General features: G+C 42.8%; 1 long non-coding RNA gene across 1 annotated transcript in view; it reads left to right on the top strand.

Annotated features, from left to right (window-relative positions):
- The window catches only part of LOC106080582 (uncharacterized), a 274,430-nt gene extending 257,320 nt beyond the window's left edge, over positions 1–17,110 (top strand). The window contains exon 3 of the long non-coding RNA XR_001220236.2: positions 16,831–17,110. This is a non-coding gene — a long non-coding RNA (uncharacterized LOC106080582). The remainder of the gene's footprint in view (positions 1–16,830) is intronic.
- Positions 17,111–17,710: the final 600 nt, after the last annotated feature.

Here is a 17,710-nt window from a genome sequence, read left to right as displayed (position 1 = left end):
TAAAGCCATCCATTTCACTTTAAGAAAGAAAAAAAAACCCAAAAACAAATCCTCTAACGTCCTACATCAATCGCTTTTCACATTTCAAAGAAAATTATGAATGAACGAACAGAGAAACTTACTATGCCCGATAATAGAAATAATAATTTATTTTTGCCCCAAACATGTGAAGGTTTTCTATTCTTGCTGCCCCCAAACCCTTATCGATTCGCTACGATTCAAACGTTTATTCAACTGTCTATCTAACACCAGCATATCTTTATCATTATCATCATCAGCAACATCGTGCTCCTTTTTCGTTCTGATGCTCCTTCTGCTCTCTATCCTTGGCATTTGGTAGGGATAGGAGTTTTTTTGTTTTCATCTTTCATTTTGTGTCTATTTCGAAGAAATATTCTACCCTCAAATGGCCTGTAACGAAATTTATGGTTTATGTATCCACTCTAGACGGCTCTAGCTCGCTTTGTGTTTACTATTCATAAGCGTGGATGATATTGCCATGGAAAGTTTTCTTGCTTATTGGGATTTTTTTGTTTTTATTTTTTTTTGGAAAATAAATACAATTCAAGGTCTCCTCTAAGGCTTCATGGCCCTCTAGTTCATAGAATTGGTAAGAAAACTAACCAAGGGAATTGTTTCCTGACCAGCAGGAGGATAATGCCTAGGAGGAGAGATATTTTATTTGAATTTATATATTTTTGATTGGTTATACCCTACATATGGTTATGGGGTATTTGATAACTGTAGTAAGGACATAGAGTATCACAAAAACTACTTACAATTTGAGAAATTTTTTCTTGACTAAAGAATTTTGGTAATAATTCCTCGAAGCAAGACCTCTAAATAAGAATCTGAAATCTCTATGTATAAACTGGCACAATCTTTCACTACGAATTTAGTTCGCTGAAAGAAACTCATTTGACGTTATAAATAATTAGCTGGGCAGGGCCCGCTCCGCCGTGCCTTCTTTCATTCTTTTATTTTATCTAAACCCTATACTTGCACGGTTAGGAGAAAAGTCCTGTTTGGGTGTACTAGTACGGCCTTTCAGATATTTCGCCCCAAAGTGTGCATATCATATTGACGCTCTACTCCCAAATAGCTTTCATTTGAGGCTTAAATTTTTTTTCTGTCAGCCAACACGCAGGGGATGTCCCCTATGAATGCAGTGCATTGCCTTGGCGAGAGGAAATTAGGAATTGGAGGGGGGGAAAGGATGAAGTGCTTATTGACATTTGTCTTAAATCTTTGGATGTCAAAGTGGGTGGGAAAATCATTAGCCGGAAGTCGATTCCACATACGAACGGTTCGGGCGAAATAAGAATTCTCTCTGTAATGCATTGTGCGATCCGCTGGCCAACCAATTACAAACAGGTGTGAGTTCCTGGAATGTCTAGTATCCCTGACATACGTCCTTACATCTGGAATAAGAAGACAAATATCACACACCATGAAGTACCGATAGAACACCGCCAAACAACCCACATTGCGATGATGATGAAGGGAGGCAATAGAGTTGGATACCCCACTGTCCCCAATCAACGCCATCGCTCTCCTCTGTACACGGTCCAGTAGCTCCAGGGATGATTTTTAAGCTCCAGCCCATACATGTGAGTTGTACTCCATTCTGGGCCTTATGAAAGTGATGTGGATAGAAGATCATATGGAGTGAAATAATTCTTACACCTTTTAAGGAAGCCCTAGCACTTGAATGCTTCTTTCGACACTTCGAATACATGTTTAGCCCAACGGACATCACTTTGTATTTTTATGCCCAGAACATCAAGAGCTTCTGATTGCTCAACATCTACACCGTTGATAGACAAAGATTATCGTAATGGGTCAGTGAATCGTTTGTGTGACAACCAGCAGCACTGAGTCTTCCGTGCATTAAAATCTACTCGATTCACTCGACCCCACCGACAGAAATGGCCAGCAAATCCTGGCAAAGTGTATCGTCCATAACATGCCACTTGTTCTCAATCTCTCGAAGACTTGGCCCGAATGAGTACGAATGACAGAGATTACTGTCATCCGCAAATGAGTAGATCAGATTCGATGTCTGACCCAACAGATCGTTGGTGAAAATTAGCAAAAGAGAAGGAGAAAGAACAGAGCCCTGAGGTACACCTGCGGTCAATTTATGCTCATTGGATGAGAACCCATCTATAACGACTCGAATAGTGCGATCTCTGAGAAAGCTCGAAATAAATCGAACGAAGCCATTACCGACACCAAATACGACAAGCTTTGATAGTAGTGCACTGTGCCAGACCCTGTCAAATTCCTTGGAGATATCCAGAGCCACAACCTTACTCTCACACAAACTGGTGGATTGAGCGACTCCAACGTTGCGACAGAAGTGCCATGAGGTCACCCGTAGAGCGATTTCTGCCGAACCCATACTATTGGTCGCCACCATCCTTCGTTGGTGGGTATAAAAAGTAACCTCAATGACAAGGGACCTCCTTTTTATAGACGAGTCTGAATGGTATGCCGCAGAACGACACCTCTTTCGGAGAAAAGTTTTTAAATGGCATCTATGTGTAGTATTGGGATGTCATAACCGCCTCAGAAAGTTGTTGATGTTCTCGCCAGTCTTCGAACCCAGGCGTTCAGGGTCAAATGGCGCAATTCTCCGAATACCTGGCACCAGCACCGACTGGGATAAGGGATTTGTTGTCCTGGGAGGGATGAATGGAAGGCGAATGCTGTGTTTGAGGAGGATGAGACCTCGATCTTTACCGATGGCTCCGAGATGGAGTCAGGGACTGTATTGGGAATCTGACCCTATCAATATCGGTATGTATGTGAGGCTGCAAGTGTACGATTCTTCAGGCAGACGTCTTTGTCATTACAGCAGGTTAGCTTAGGTTGTAAAGAGGGTGCAGATATTAATCCGCCCCATGCCACTATGGACAAGCACCTATGCCAGTAATCGGCTTGTTGTGCGCTCTAAAAACTATAAAGTAACCTCTAAAAAGAAAATTTTTAGTTAGGAATTCCGTGCTACTTACAACATTCCTAATTGTTTTCAATCCCCTAAGTTGGTTCATGTCTGATATTGTGTCTCCACCTAAATGCCGGTATCTCTTGGGAAATGCTCCAACGTCTCATTATCTTCCCCACATGCCCTACACATGCTATCACTTGCCGCACCGATTTTACATAAGTGAGCTCGTAGTCCTATGTGTCCCGTTATGATACCAATAGCTGTACTGACCTCCTTCTTGCTTCCATTCAGTAAAAGCCTCGTCTTCTCACGATCTGGATCCCCCCATAGGATTTTCGCCGTCCTACCGACCGTTTCGCTGTTCCACAATGTTGCATGCGCTTTCGTCGCCCACTCCCTTAACTCGGACCGCGTCGACCCGAAAGTCTTTGGGTTAACCAAGTTTATTGATGGCAGTCCTCTGGCCTTCATCTGCCCTTTCATTTCCCCTTACTCCGTTATGGCCCGGCAACCAAACGATGCGAATTTTGCAATCCTCGGAGAAGATGTTAATCTCCTTAAGGAAATGATCCAACGTCTCATCATCTTCTCCGCATGCTCTACACATGCTATCACTTGCCGCACCGATTTTACATAAGTGAGCTCGTAGTCCTATGTGTCCCGTTATGATACCAATAGCTGTACTGACCTCCTTCTTACTTCTTTTCAGTGATACCCTCGTCTTCTCACGATCTGGATCCCCCCACAGGATTTTCGCTGTCCTACCGACCGTTTCACTTTTCCACAATGTTGCATGCGCTTTCGTCGCCCACTCCCTTAACTCGGACCGCGTCGACCCGAAAGTCTTTGGGTTAACCAAGTTTATTGATGGCAGTCCTCTGGCCTTATTCTGCCCTTTCATTTCCCCTTACTCCGTTATGGCCCGGGACCCAAACGATGCGGATTTTCCCATCCTCAAAGAAGGCGTTAATCTCCTTCTTACACTGCAAGACTAGGTTAGGTTTAAATGGCAGTCTGCCATCAGACTCACTTAGACGTTTTCGTCCATTGTGATACCACAGGAACAAAAGAAGGAAGATGCCTTATAGTTCCTACCGTTGAACCATCCACATTGCTTTAAAAAGCCCACTAACTTGCGAATGTTCACATCCGCTAAATCAGACAGGTTCTCAAAGAAATGAGAACCTAAAGTGGAACTCCTTCTAACTGCTAATGCGGGACACCCACACAGAAGGTGTTCTATAGTCTTTTCTTTCTCGATGTCCCTACAGATCCTGCAAAAGTCGTTGCAGGCAACCATCAGTCTGTCAGCATGTTTTCGGATTAGACGTTGACCTGTCATGACGGACACAATGGCTGAGACGTCTGTTCTAGCCAATGACAGTCTAGATGAGGCCACATAGTTTTGGAATGCTCACAGCCCCCTCTTTGTGGGCCTGGTCCTGAAAACTTAGCTTGCATGTCGCTAGAGGCATACCCACAGATTCCAGTGTCCGTGGAGTGCGTAAGGTAGTTCCTAGTCTTGCAAGCTCGTCTGCTTTACAATTCCCTGGGATATCTCTGTGGCCCGGAACCCCAGAACAGGTGAATTTTGAACTGTTCTCTAGGGATTTAATGTCTGCCTGGCTATCTCAGAATATATTTATGCCAATCGTAGTAAGGATATTATATCTTAGCCATTCCACCACTTCCTTAATTACAAGGATCTTTGCTTGATACACACTGTAGTGGTCAGGTAACCTCTTCGATATGACCAGTTCTAGATCTTTAGAGTACACCCCAAAGCCCACCTGGTCGTTTAATTTGGAACCATCCGTATTGAAGTCTATGTAACTTCTATTACCAGGGATATCGCAGTTCCACTCGGTTCTACAATGAATAGTGGTATAGTAATTTTTATCAGAAAGCGGCTCAGGTAGGGTGTAATCCACTCTGCCTGGAACATCGGATATTATATCAAGTATAACACAGTGTCCGTGGCCGCCACATGACCAATGAGAAAGCTCCCTTAACCTCACGTCAGTGGTCGCTGCAATTTGCGTACCCACCATGTCCAGAGGCATAAGATGTAGCATTCCATTCAGTGCATCAGATGGTGTCGTCCTCAGAGCGGCTGTGATGCACAAACAAGCCACCCTTTGGATCCGGTTAAATATTGAGCAGTAGGTGGACTTTTGAAGCATCGTCCACCAGAACATAACACCATATAGCATTATAGGTCTGACAACTGCAGTATATACCCAATGCATGACACGCGGTCTAAATCCCCAACTTTTGCCAATTGCTCTCTTGCAGGTGTATAGGGCAAGAGTTGCCTTTCTTGCCCTTTCCAAAACGTGGGATTTGAAGTTCAATTTGTTGTCCAGCAAAATGCCCAGGTATTTTGCGCTTTCTGTAAATGGAACATTCTCTCCATCCAAAGAGACAGGTTCTACTGTAGGCAACTTGCTGAAAAGAACTGCTTCTATCTTGCGCGGATTTATACCCAGACTATTTTCGGGAGCCCACTTTGATGTTGCACGTAGAGCTTCCTGAAGTATATACGCGACCACTTTTACGCGTTTTTCTTCCACTGACAATAAAATATTGTTAATGGCTATATTCCAAAGTAGAGGAGACAGTACACCTCCATGAGGAGCTCTTCTGCTATCCCGCAAATCCCAAGTCTGCCGTAATGCATCTTTTAATAAGTAAGTTGTTAATAAACTTTCTTACCGTAGAGTTGATGCTTAATAACTCCAACTTCTTCATGCTTGGCGTTGGTTTTGCGTTATTGAAAGCACCTTCAATGTCCAGAAATGCTACCACTGTATATTACTTGACAGCGAGAGCACCCTCTATGTAGCCGACTAGGTCATGAAGGGCTGTTTCAGTGGATTTGCCTTTACTAAATGCATGCTGCTGCCGCGACAGGCCATCTCCAGTGATCTTTACCCTAAAATATGTTTCTATCAACCTCTCAAGAGTCTTCGCCATAAAGGATGACAGACTAATAGAACGAAAACCTGTCGCCTTCGTGTGGTAGGGTTTACCTGCTTTCGGAATGAAAATTACCTTCATGTCCCTCCATCCCACAGGTATATATGACATTCTGATGCCATTAGAGTATAACTCCCTAAGCCAGGGAACCAGTCTATCAGACACAGCTTGTAATTCAACCGGTTATACATCACCAGGGCCTGACGACTTAAAGGAGTGGAAACTTTTAATCGCCCAAAAGGATTTTCGGCTCAGACACAGTTACCCTAATAGCCTCCGACGAATCCACCTCAGTGACAACCTCTTCTGGCGCCACGTTGTCCGTTGGGGAATTTCCCGGGAAATGTGTATCAACGAGTAGTTCTAGTGTTTCCTCACTATACACCTTGTCCATATATTCTCTGACTTCTGGATATACCCCACCGTAATAAGTCTCGAGGACAAAATCATCCTTAACCTAAAGGCCTCAGATGTATCCTCCACAGAGCTAGAATTCAGCAGGATTTGTTCTGAGCCTTACTAAGCCCGTCCTTATATTTTCTTAGCTCAGCCTTATAGATGTCCCATTCGTATGGTGCTCTTGTGACTTTTGCTTTGTTGAAGAGTTCTTTACAGTAGCCGCAAGAGAAATTCTGGTAAGGCATTTACCGCCCTCAAAACTCAGGATTTATGTGAACAGTATGGCGGTGCTCAAGGCCCTGGGGTCGAGGTGCGTGGCGGATTGTTTGGGGTCTCTGGATATGTTCCGAGTCCACGATGTAATGCTGACATGGGTTCCCGGATATGAGCAAATTCCAGGGAATGAGGGGGCGGACGAATGCGACAGGAAGGGTTCGTCTGCGCTTGGCGAACCAACTACCGGTCATGCCTACGTGCCATATGTTGAGCTACTGAACACAATTGAAGAGAAGGCCAGAGCGGCGTCGGTAAATTGCAAATGCAAATTTTGTCCATAAACATTCCAATAAGGAACAGAGGCAAACTTCTCACATATCAATGAGTGCAATCTGATTCAAGTTTAAGCTCAATGATAAGGGGCCTCCTTTTTATAGCCGAGTCCGAACGGTGTGCCGCAGTGCGACACCTCTTTGGAGAGAAGTTTTACATGGCGTTGAATCTCACAAATGTTGCCAGCATTAGGAGGGGAAAACCACCGCTGTAAATTTTTCTGATGGTCTCGTTAGGATTCGAACCCAGGCGTTCAGCGTCATTGGCGGACAAGCTAACCTCTTCGCTACGGCTGTTAGCATGTCCTCTGCGGAGCGATGTCGGTGGCGAGATGGAACTCGGTGGATGGTTGGCGGATCGCTGGGGCGCTCAGGTCTGTCGTCGACTGGAGGAGGATGGGAGTGTTTCTTTAATTGAGGTCATAACCGGACACTGTGCCATAGGCCGCATGGCGTCGTGCATGGGAATACCGCAAAATGACTTCTGCTGAAGTTGTTTTGATGAGGATGAGGAGGACACCATAGAGTATTTGCTATGTTCATGTCGAGGTCTGCAGGGTCGTAGGCTCTCCTTTCTTGGCAGCCGATTCTTCGATCTGGGTGAACTTCCGAACGTACCTCTGGGAGGTTTCCAGAGGTTTGTTGATGGGACGCAATGGTTCCCACGAGGGGTGCCATAAGCTCCGTCGAAGGTAAACCCGTGCTTGCGTGAGGATACGCGCCATATCCGAAGTACACTATCCATATCTGATTTCCTTCTTTGTCTGAGCAGAAGCATGGGCCTGCACCAAAGCTCTCAGTTTGATGCATTACTCCTTTGTAGAATTTCCGAATTTCATTCTGACTTCTGATTATCTCAATTTGCTCACACTCACGTATTTCCATTTGCTTCTTCGTTTTGAGGAATAGATGTCTATCTTCCCTCTTTTCTTCCCGATATTTCTCCATCATCTGGCGAGTTGCTACTGATTACAGGGTTGCTCTGTATGCCACATTCTAGGCTTTAGTAGCATTTCGATACCTCTGGTCTTACTATGGATTTTTTTGGGGAAAAATGTCACAAAATCTACACTAGGAGTGGGAAATGGTTAGTCATTGTGTCGTAAAATCATCGGGACATGGCATGCTTCCATCTACCCATTGGGTCAGTCATGGAGTATGCCATTTCCACCTGTTGTATTAGCAGCTTTCCGACGTTCAGCTACCCTCTAGTGTCAAATCGTACGTTTCTCTCTACTCTAAAAACGGGGGCGAATCTTTACTGCAAGAAGGTAATGATCCGAATCAATGTTCGCTCTTTGGGTCGATCGCACGTCTAAAACACAGGTTGAATACCTTCCATCTATCAGAAGATGATTTACTTGGTTTCTCGTGTTTTGATAGGGGGACAACCATGTAAAATGCAAATTTTGCCCTTGATCATTCCACTAAGGAACAGGGGCAAACTTCTCACATGTCAATGAGTGCAATCTGATTTAAGTTTAAGCTCAATGATAAGGGGCCTCCTTTTTATAGCCGAGTCCGAACGGCGTGCCGCAGTGCGACACCTCTTTGGAGAGAAGTTCTACATGGCATAGTACCTCACAAATGTTGCCAGCATTAGGAGGGGAAAACCACCGCTGAAAATTTTTTTCTGATGGTCTCGCCAGGTTTCGAATCCAGGCGTTCAGCGTTATAGGCGGACATGCTGCGCTGCGGTTGCCTCCAACCATGTGCCTTTGTGAATTCTTCGGTGTTGGAAGCTTAGCCTCAATTATGGGAAGTTTGCTCGAGTGGGCTGAGTTTTCCGTCTGTTGGACCAAAGATTTTCACATTAAGATCTGCCATAACGATTTTAATATCATGGGCGTACCGACGGTTGTATTCTCTCTCTAAGAAATTGTTCTTAAATTTAGTATAGCACATCTCTGAGGGTAAAAAAAAATTTTTAGTTCATATTGAGAAATTTCTCAAATTGATTTTCTTGACAAATTTTTGTACAAGTCGATGCTATGATAGTTAAAGAGTTTCTTTAACTAACTGTGCCCTTATACCCCACTTTGTCTAGGGTATCAAGTATTCTAATACAACTGACTCTATTCCTTGTCCTTTGTTGTATGGGTGGAAAGTGTTCAATATTGTAATACAAATAATAAGAAAATGTGTTTCCTTTAAGGTGTATGGGTGCGGGTGTTTGATTGTTGGGCCGATTCCATGGCGATGTGTTGGTGAATGAAAAATAAAAGCCTTGTGAATATGTTTTGGCATTCCATGAAATACCGTATTAAATATGTCAACCAGCCAGCCAAATCCTAACATCTGAGAATGACGGCATTTGTTTTTTGCTTAAATCTTATAAACAATTCTAGGAAAACGACATTTAATGGGTTTGATGAAAGAAGTAAATATTGAGTTTTGACTGACTACACATTTAGAGGACATTCAGGACATTTGCAAATCGAAAGTTGCTTAAAATGAAAAATTTTTTTCTGTCTCATTTAATTGCCGAAAATCAAAAAGCCCAGACCCTAATATTGATTTTTATTACCATTCGACCATAGTTATGAATTTTGTCTTTGAATTAATTAAATTTAAGGCAAATGTCCTTTGCTTTCAAAAGTTCAAGTTTACTGCGCCAGCACTTTACGTATTTAACAAATGTAATGAGACATTTTCACCACCCGACGAATATTAAGTGTAGTGATGGGGCATAAAAAGTCTAGTCATGTCCTTGGTTAAGCATCATCCGGCTTAGTATTAATTACTACATGGCTTATGGTGAACCTCAAGGCATTATGTCGCCAAAATGGCTTAGCAAATTGCATTTATGGTCCTTGAACAGTAACTACGTTTTACGATTGCCCAATAGCTGGGAAAGACAACGAATGATAAATCCTTGAAAAAATGCGTAGGCTATACTACATAAAATAAGTAATCAATTGTTGACAACTAAAAGGGCAAAATAGTAAATTGGAAAATACTCGTAAATAAAAAAAAAAGAAAAACAATATTTCAAAAAAAAAAATATAAATAAAAAGGCAATAATATCAGCAGAGCTGTCCTTTAGATATCCAACACCCAATATTGGGTAATAAATGCTGGTTTATAGGCTAAAGGCCTTAAAAGCACAACGACTTATGTGGCAGCTATATCCAAATATAGACTACTTACTTTAATTGGCTATGACAGAATATTTGTTCCACTAGCCGTACGTAGAAAAGCGTTCCAAGCGCCTCGATCTTCTGCGCTCATTCTAAAATCTCTGGCACCAAGTTTCGAGGTGTCTCCCACCACTTGATCTTTCCATTGGGCTCTTGGTCTTCCAGGTTTGCCTTCAAAAGACTTCTTTGCTAGAGCTTCTTCATCCATTCTGACAACGCAGCGGTTGTATTATAGCCGTTGTCATACAGCTCATACAGCTTGTGGTTCATACGTCGCCTATATTCTCCATTAACGCAAACTGGTTCATATATTTTACGAAGAATATTTCTCTCAAATACTCCAAACACTGCCTCATCTGCTTTCACAAGTACGCATGCCTCAGAACCATATAACAGCAGGGATAGTATCAGTGTCTTGTATAGTGTAATCTTCGTCTGTCGAGAGGTGGCCTTGTTTCTAAACTGCTTACTTAGTCCAAAGTAGCATCTGTTTGCCAGTATTATTCTTCGCTTAATCTCAAAACTGGTGTCATTCGTTTCGGTTACGGCAGTGCTGAGGTAGATAAAGTTACTGACTATCTCAAAGTTGTGGTTTCCAACTTTCTCCATTTTCTTTATCTGCTCGGTTGTTCAAGGCTTTTTGGGAGTTGAAACCATCCATTTCGTCTTATCTCCATTTACTGCCAGATCCATTTTCACTGACTTTCTTTCGATTCTTTCAAAGGCTGCAGTTACTACTTCCGGTGACCGACCTATGATATCGATGTCGTCGGCATAGGCGAGTAGCATGTCACTCTTGTGATTAGTGTGCCATATCTATTCATATCTGCATCTCGTATAATCTTCTCCAACAGGATATTAAAGGGATTTCACGATAGGCTGTCTCCTTGTCTGAAACCTCGTTTGGTATTGAAGGGTTCCGAGAGATTCTTTTCTATTTTTAATGAGGAACGCGTATAAGCAAGAGTCATCCTGCAGAGTCTTATTAATTTTGCAGGGATACCAAACTCAGACATGGCTTGAAATACCTTTGAACGTAAAGGAGTATCAAAGGCGGCTTTGTAGTCAACAAAGAGATGAAAGGTGTTGGTTTGTCATTCTCGGATCTTTTCCAGGATTTGGTGCAGTGTGAATATCTGGTCTAGGGTGGATTTACCAGTTCTAAAGCCACATTGATAGGGCCCAATTATCTCATTGACTTTAGGTTTTAATCTTTCACACAGTACGCTCGAGAGTATCTTTTATGCGATGGGGAGGAGACTTATTCCTCTGTAGTTGGCACATTCCGTCTTGTCTTCTTTTTTTGTGTACGGGACATAGTATGCTGAGGTTCCAATCATCGGGTATGCGTCATTCTAGCAAGATTGCGCAGATTAGCTGATGCTTACGCCTTCTCAGCGTGTCGCCTCCGGTCTTAAATAGTTCAGCGGGTAACCCGTCGGCTCATGCTGTCTTGTTGTTCTTTAATCGGGTCACTGCTACTTGGTCCTCATTCTGACTAGGAGGTAAACATTCTATACCATCATCATTGATTGGTTCTGGGTATCCTTCGCCGCCGCCAACGTCAGACACTAGCAGTTGGGAAAAAGGTTCTTTCCATATCCTCAGCATGGTGTCTGTGTTAGTTACCAGATTTCCGTCTTTGTCTCTGCAGGAGGATGTGCCTACACCAAAGCCATCGGTTTGATGTTTAATTTTTTGGCAGAATTTCCGGACTTCATTCTGACTCTCCGGTACATCTCAATTCGCTCACACTCACGTCATTCCTTTTTCTTTTTCTTTCTGCGGAATAGACGTTTCTCCTCTCTCCTTTTCTTCCGATACCTCTCCTTCATCTGGCGCGTTGCTACTGATTGCAGGGTTGCTCTATATGCCGCTTTCTTGGTTTCAATATCATCTCGACACTCTTGGTCGTACCATGGGTTTCTTGGAGGAGGCTTCCGGTACCCAAGTACGGATTTCGCGGCATTTTCCATGGAGTGGGCAATATTTTGCCACTGCGCCATTATATCATCGGAACTAGGAGTGCTTTCATCATGCAATTGGGTCAGTCGAGTGGAGTATGCCGCTGCCATCTGTTGTGTATTTGCAGCTTTTCAATGTCCAGCTTCCGTGCAGTGTTAGATCGTACTTTCCTCGCCATGTTCAAACGGGTTGCGAACCTTTGCTGCAACAAGATAATGATCCGAATCTATATTCGCTCCACGTATATAGACTATCAAGACCATATTCGTCACAGAAGTCGAGGCGTACCTTCTGCGAATGATTTTATGTACCGAAACTATCCTGCCTTCCACATGCAAGTATCAGGACCATATTTATCTGTTTCGCAGCTGGAATTTCCAGCTGCCCTGCTCCTAGTCTTACTAGTTTGATATAGATATATCAAACTTAATATAAATAAACCCCGGACACATGTTTTTATGCAGTATGCAGCGAACGGATACACTCCCGACTGCGTGAGCAAGTTTGCACCAGAGAGCTACATGTACAGGTCGATGGGCAAATGATCCAAACAGTAAGGCAACCAAAAATCTTTAGAGTAACCCTCGATAAAGGGAAGAGGTTTCCGAAGGGGTACCTGACACGACACTTGAGGTCGAGTGCGAGGCACTGCTGTCAGCGGCACAGTCTTGGACTGACGGAACCGCAGTATTGCCATCTGGAAAATCATGTTACACGAATGAATCAAAGCCAGGGGACACAGTGGGCCTGGGGGTCTACATTGAGAACCCAGGGACTGCGATCTGTTGTAGACTGCCTGACCATTATACCGTCCTACAGGCAGAGATCTGGGTGATCACAGAGTGCGTGAGGTGGTGTGGTGCTAACGCTTGGATGTTACACGGACAGAGTGGGCATTGAGAATCCAGGGACGGAGATCTGCTTAAGACTGCCTGACCACAAAACGGTCCTGCAGGCGGAGATCCGGTCGATCACGGAATGCGTGAGGTGGTGTGGGCTAACGCGAGGAAGTCGAGTGTGAACATCTTTACGGACAGTAAAATGGCCACAAGAGCAATAACAACCAGGAGGGTAAGGTCACAAAAGGTTTTTGTAGTGTAAGAAGGAGATTAACGCCTTCTCTGAGGATGTCACAATCCGCATCGTTTGGGGCCAGGCCATAATGGATTAAGGGGGAATGAAAGGGCTGACGATTTGGCAGTGAAGGCCAGAGGACTTCTACTACCTTCACCATATCTCTGAGAACTACGATCGTGGACTTTCCTGTTTGGAAGCCATGTTGTTTCATAGAGAGTCCACCTCCCGCATTGATGGTGTCCTGAAGCCGTGGCCTTATAAGTCGCTGCAAAAACTTGACGACCGTATCCAGCATACAGATTAGTCTGTACGAGTTTGGAGATGTTACATCACCTTTGCCCTTACTTATGAGCACCTCCGGAAAAGCACCCGCAAAAAGGCACCGGTTAAACATTCTTAAAAGAATTTCAGGTCAGTTTTCAGCTATCTACCTGATGAACTCCGCCGGTATTCCATCGGGAGCGGAGGCTTTTCTGCTTTGAAGGCTGCGGGCTGCATTCCTTATCTTCTCTATCGTGAACCGGCTTATGTTGTCAGTTGACTCTTCATAAACTTCATCTTCTACGGTTATTTTGTCATCTTATCTCTCCACTTGTCAAAAGCAATTGACACGTCAACCACACCATTCTGTTCATTGACATCATTGAGTCTCGAACTCGACGAAAAAGTGCATTGTGAACTATATGTGCAGCCGGTAATCATATGTGGAGTTCAATAATACAAAGTCGAAACACCATGGAATTAAACAGGGATTCCCAAAAAGGGGTGTCCTCTCCCCAATCCTGTTTAACCTCTACCTTTCCAAATTCCGTCCACCCCCTCTGTCGTGGAGATCATATCATATGCAGATGACTGCTCTGTGGTGAGGGTCAATAATATCAACGGACTTTATAAGCAAAGTCTTAAAGTAGCTCGGGAGTCTTAAAGCAGCTTCCAGAAAAATCTGAGAATAAATGCCCCTTTTCTGGGTCTTGGGTCTTTAGACCCAATAGCTGAATATTGGTCTTCATGACAGCAAAAAAATGCAAATTGTGCCCATAAACATTCCACTAAGGAACAGGGGCAAACTTCTCACATATCAATGAGTGCAGTCCGATTCAAGTTTAAGCTCAATGATAAGGGGCCTCCATTTTATAGCCGAGTCCGACCGGCGTGCCGCAGTGCGACACCTCTTTGGAGAGAAGTTTTACATGGCATATTACCTCACAAATGTTGCCAGCATTAGGAGGGGAAAACCACCACTGAAAATTTTTTCTGGTGGTCTCGCCAGGATTCGAACCCAGGCGTACAGCGTCAAAGGCGGACATGCTAACCTCTGCGCTACGGTGGGAGGAGGCCATGACAGCTGTATCTAAATATAGCCCGATCTGGACCATATTTCGGACAGATGTTAGGAGTCTTAATACAACTCATTGTTCCAAATTCCAGCGAAGTCGCGTAATAAATGCGCCTGTTATAGGTCCAAGACCCAAAATCGGCCGATCGGTCTATATGGCAGCTATATATAAATATGTTCCAATCGGGATTATTTTTAGTTTGGATATTGGATAAAACTCACTATGCTAAATTTTAGCGAAAACGGTTAATAAATGCTCCTGTTATATGATTAAGACCCAAAATCGCCGGATCGGTCTATATGGCAGCTATATTCAAGTATTGTCCGATTTGGCCCACTCAAAGACTTAACCTGCGTATAGAAGAAATACCAGTCTGTGCAAAATTTCAACCCAATATCTCAATTTTTAAAGACTGTTGCGTGATTGCAACTGACGGACACCCGGACGGACAGACACACGGACATCGTTAAATGAGCTTAGAATTTTACAACTAAAAATGGATATTTCGATGTGCTACAAACGGAATGACTAAATGAATATACCCCCTATCCTATGGTGATGGGTATAAAAATAGTTCCTCTCACAACTCCTTCATACTGAGCGGCTCTACAGGATATCCACCAAGATGCAGTAACTAGTGTGACCTTATCATACCGACCGAATAAAGACCTGCCCAGATGGACCAGAACTACTATGGCACAACTGAGAATCGGATGTTGCAACATACTGTCCTCGTATCGTTCAAGTTTGGACGATCCTATTTCAAATATCTGTTCCTCTCACAACTGCCTCATACGGGGCGGATCTACAGGATCCGCCCCGTATGAGGCCACCAAGATTCGGTAACTATTACGACTTTATCATACCGACAGAATACAGACCTACCCAGGAGGACCAGAACTACTCTGGCACATCTCAGAATCGGATGTTGCAACAGACTGTCCTCGTATTGTTCAAGTTTGGACGATACTATGACAAATATCTGCCCTATTAAGATGCGCAGCGAAACCAACGAATCCGATTGCATAGGCATTATGGAGCGATTCCGTTGAAACAGCCAGATTTTTATACCGTACACCACTACTGTGGTACAAGGTATTATAACTTAGTGAATTAGTTTGTAACACTCAAAAGGAAGAGAGATCGGTATACCATTGATCGGTATACTTATCAATGGTATACCGATCGACTCAGAACTTTCTGATTCGATTTAGCTATGTCCGTCCGTCTGTCTGTCTGTCTGTCCATGTTAATTTGTGTACAAACTACAGGTCGCAATTTTCATCTGATCATCTTCAAAATTGGTACGGGAGTGTTTTTTGGTCTAGAGACAAAGCCTATTGAAATTGGAAAAAATCGGTTCAGATTTGGATATAGCTCCCATATATATGTTCGTTCGATTTGCAGTAATACTGCAATAAAATGGTCATTTGTTAACCGATTTTCTCGAAATTTGGCAGGAAAGATTTTCTTATGTCTCTTGACATTACATGCGAATTTCATAGAAATCGGTTCAGATTTGGATATAGCTCCCATATATATGTTTGTCCGATTTGCAGTAATTCTGCAATAAAATGGTCATTTGCTATCCGATTCTCTCGAAATTTGGCAGGAAGGATTCTCTAATGACTCTCGACATTACAGGTGAATTTCATGGAAATCGGTTCAGTTTTAGTTATAGCTCTCATATATATGTTCGCCAGATTTTGGGTAATTTGCAATAATGTTGTCATTTGTCAACCGTAGTTATTACAGTTTGAACATATTTTTGCTCGCCGAGGTTCATTAAAAATAGTTCAGAGTTGGATATAGGTCCCACATTGTTCTTATAGGGTAGGTGTACAGTCCGCACCGCCCGACTTTTGCCCTTCCTTACTGGTTAGAGTTGGATCTAGGAATCATTGCCGGGTCAGAATGATCTCAGAGACGAGTTGGCCAGGAAGATAGAAGATGAATCGATATATTTGAAAAGTGTAGCTAATATCAACAACGAAACTGTAGTTGTCCAATACAGCTCACTATTCCAAAAATCATCAAAAAAATACACCTCTAATTTAAATTGTTCTGCTCAAATTTGTTGTACAAAATTAACCCTTTGTTCTCCAATCTAACAACCTTTCCATTTATCTTCAATACCAAATGAGATAAAAATTATTTCTGTTGTTTTTGTTGCCATAATTTGCTCAAAACATTTTCATCTCATTATTAATTCCTTCAAAATGATTAGGTCTAATCACAATTCCATCATGGGCCACAATCCTTTGGAATTAACCCTTTCAAAAATAATTCTTCTGAAAAAGGGCAATCCCAACCATTAAATTAATTATTAAAGTTACTTTTTTATAATTCTCATGTATTTTTTAGAATTCACTAATCTTTTCTTGTATCCTTTTTTCTCTTTTCTCTCTCCCATACATATACCATGTCTGCAGGCTAAATGTTTTTTATCTGCTAGAAATAGAACAACGAAACTAAATGACAATTGATGGCTTGCCTAGGTCATCCATCTATCCAAGGCTCCACATAAAAACAGAAATAATAATAACAACAAGGACAGCATCATCATCATCATCATCTAGCAACTCTAAAAAGTTTACACGGCAATTTAATAAAGCCTGAGTGAACCACCACCAAAACCAAAGAGAAAGGGCCCCATGGCTATTGCAATAAAACACATATACACACACAGAAAAAAAAGCACAGATATCCTTTATTGACCCTGCCAAGGCTGTAAGTCAATAGTGAATGATAACAGCTTTAATAGCAACAACAACAGCAGATAAACACCAACACCCAGCTACAGGAAATAGCCGGAAACTTAAGTAAAACCGAAATTTCAAACTTTGGCCTGTGCGGCCGAACAGTGGGAAACCATCACTCACCACTATAGCCATCTCTTGCCGGCTGGTTGCGAGCAGTGTTGCCAAAATTAAAAGGTATTTAAAAATGAAAAGAAAAAATTTTATTGTAGGTTATTAGTTTTTATACCCACCACCATAGGATGGGGGGTATACCAATCTAGTCATTCCGTTTGTAACATCTCAAAATATTGACCTGAGACCCTATAAGGAGTATATATTCTTTATCGCCTTGACATTCTGAGTCGATCTAGTCATGTCTGTCCGTCCGTCGAAATCACGGTTGCTTTCGAACGAATAAATATATCCGCTTGAAATTTTGCACCGTTACTTCTTATCGATGTAGGTCGTTGGAGACGGCAAATACGCCATATCGGTCTAGAGTTTGATTTCTTGAGCCCCTGGGAACCTCAATTGAATGCTACTGAAATTTGACACTAATACCTCCATTCTG

Source organism: Stomoxys calcitrans, chromosome 2 (assembly GCF_963082655.1).
Source record: "Stomoxys calcitrans chromosome 2, idStoCalc2.1, whole genome shotgun sequence".
Taxonomy (NCBI): domain Eukaryota; kingdom Metazoa; phylum Arthropoda; class Insecta; order Diptera; family Muscidae; genus Stomoxys; species Stomoxys calcitrans.
This window is presented reverse-complemented; position numbering and strand designations above follow the sequence as displayed.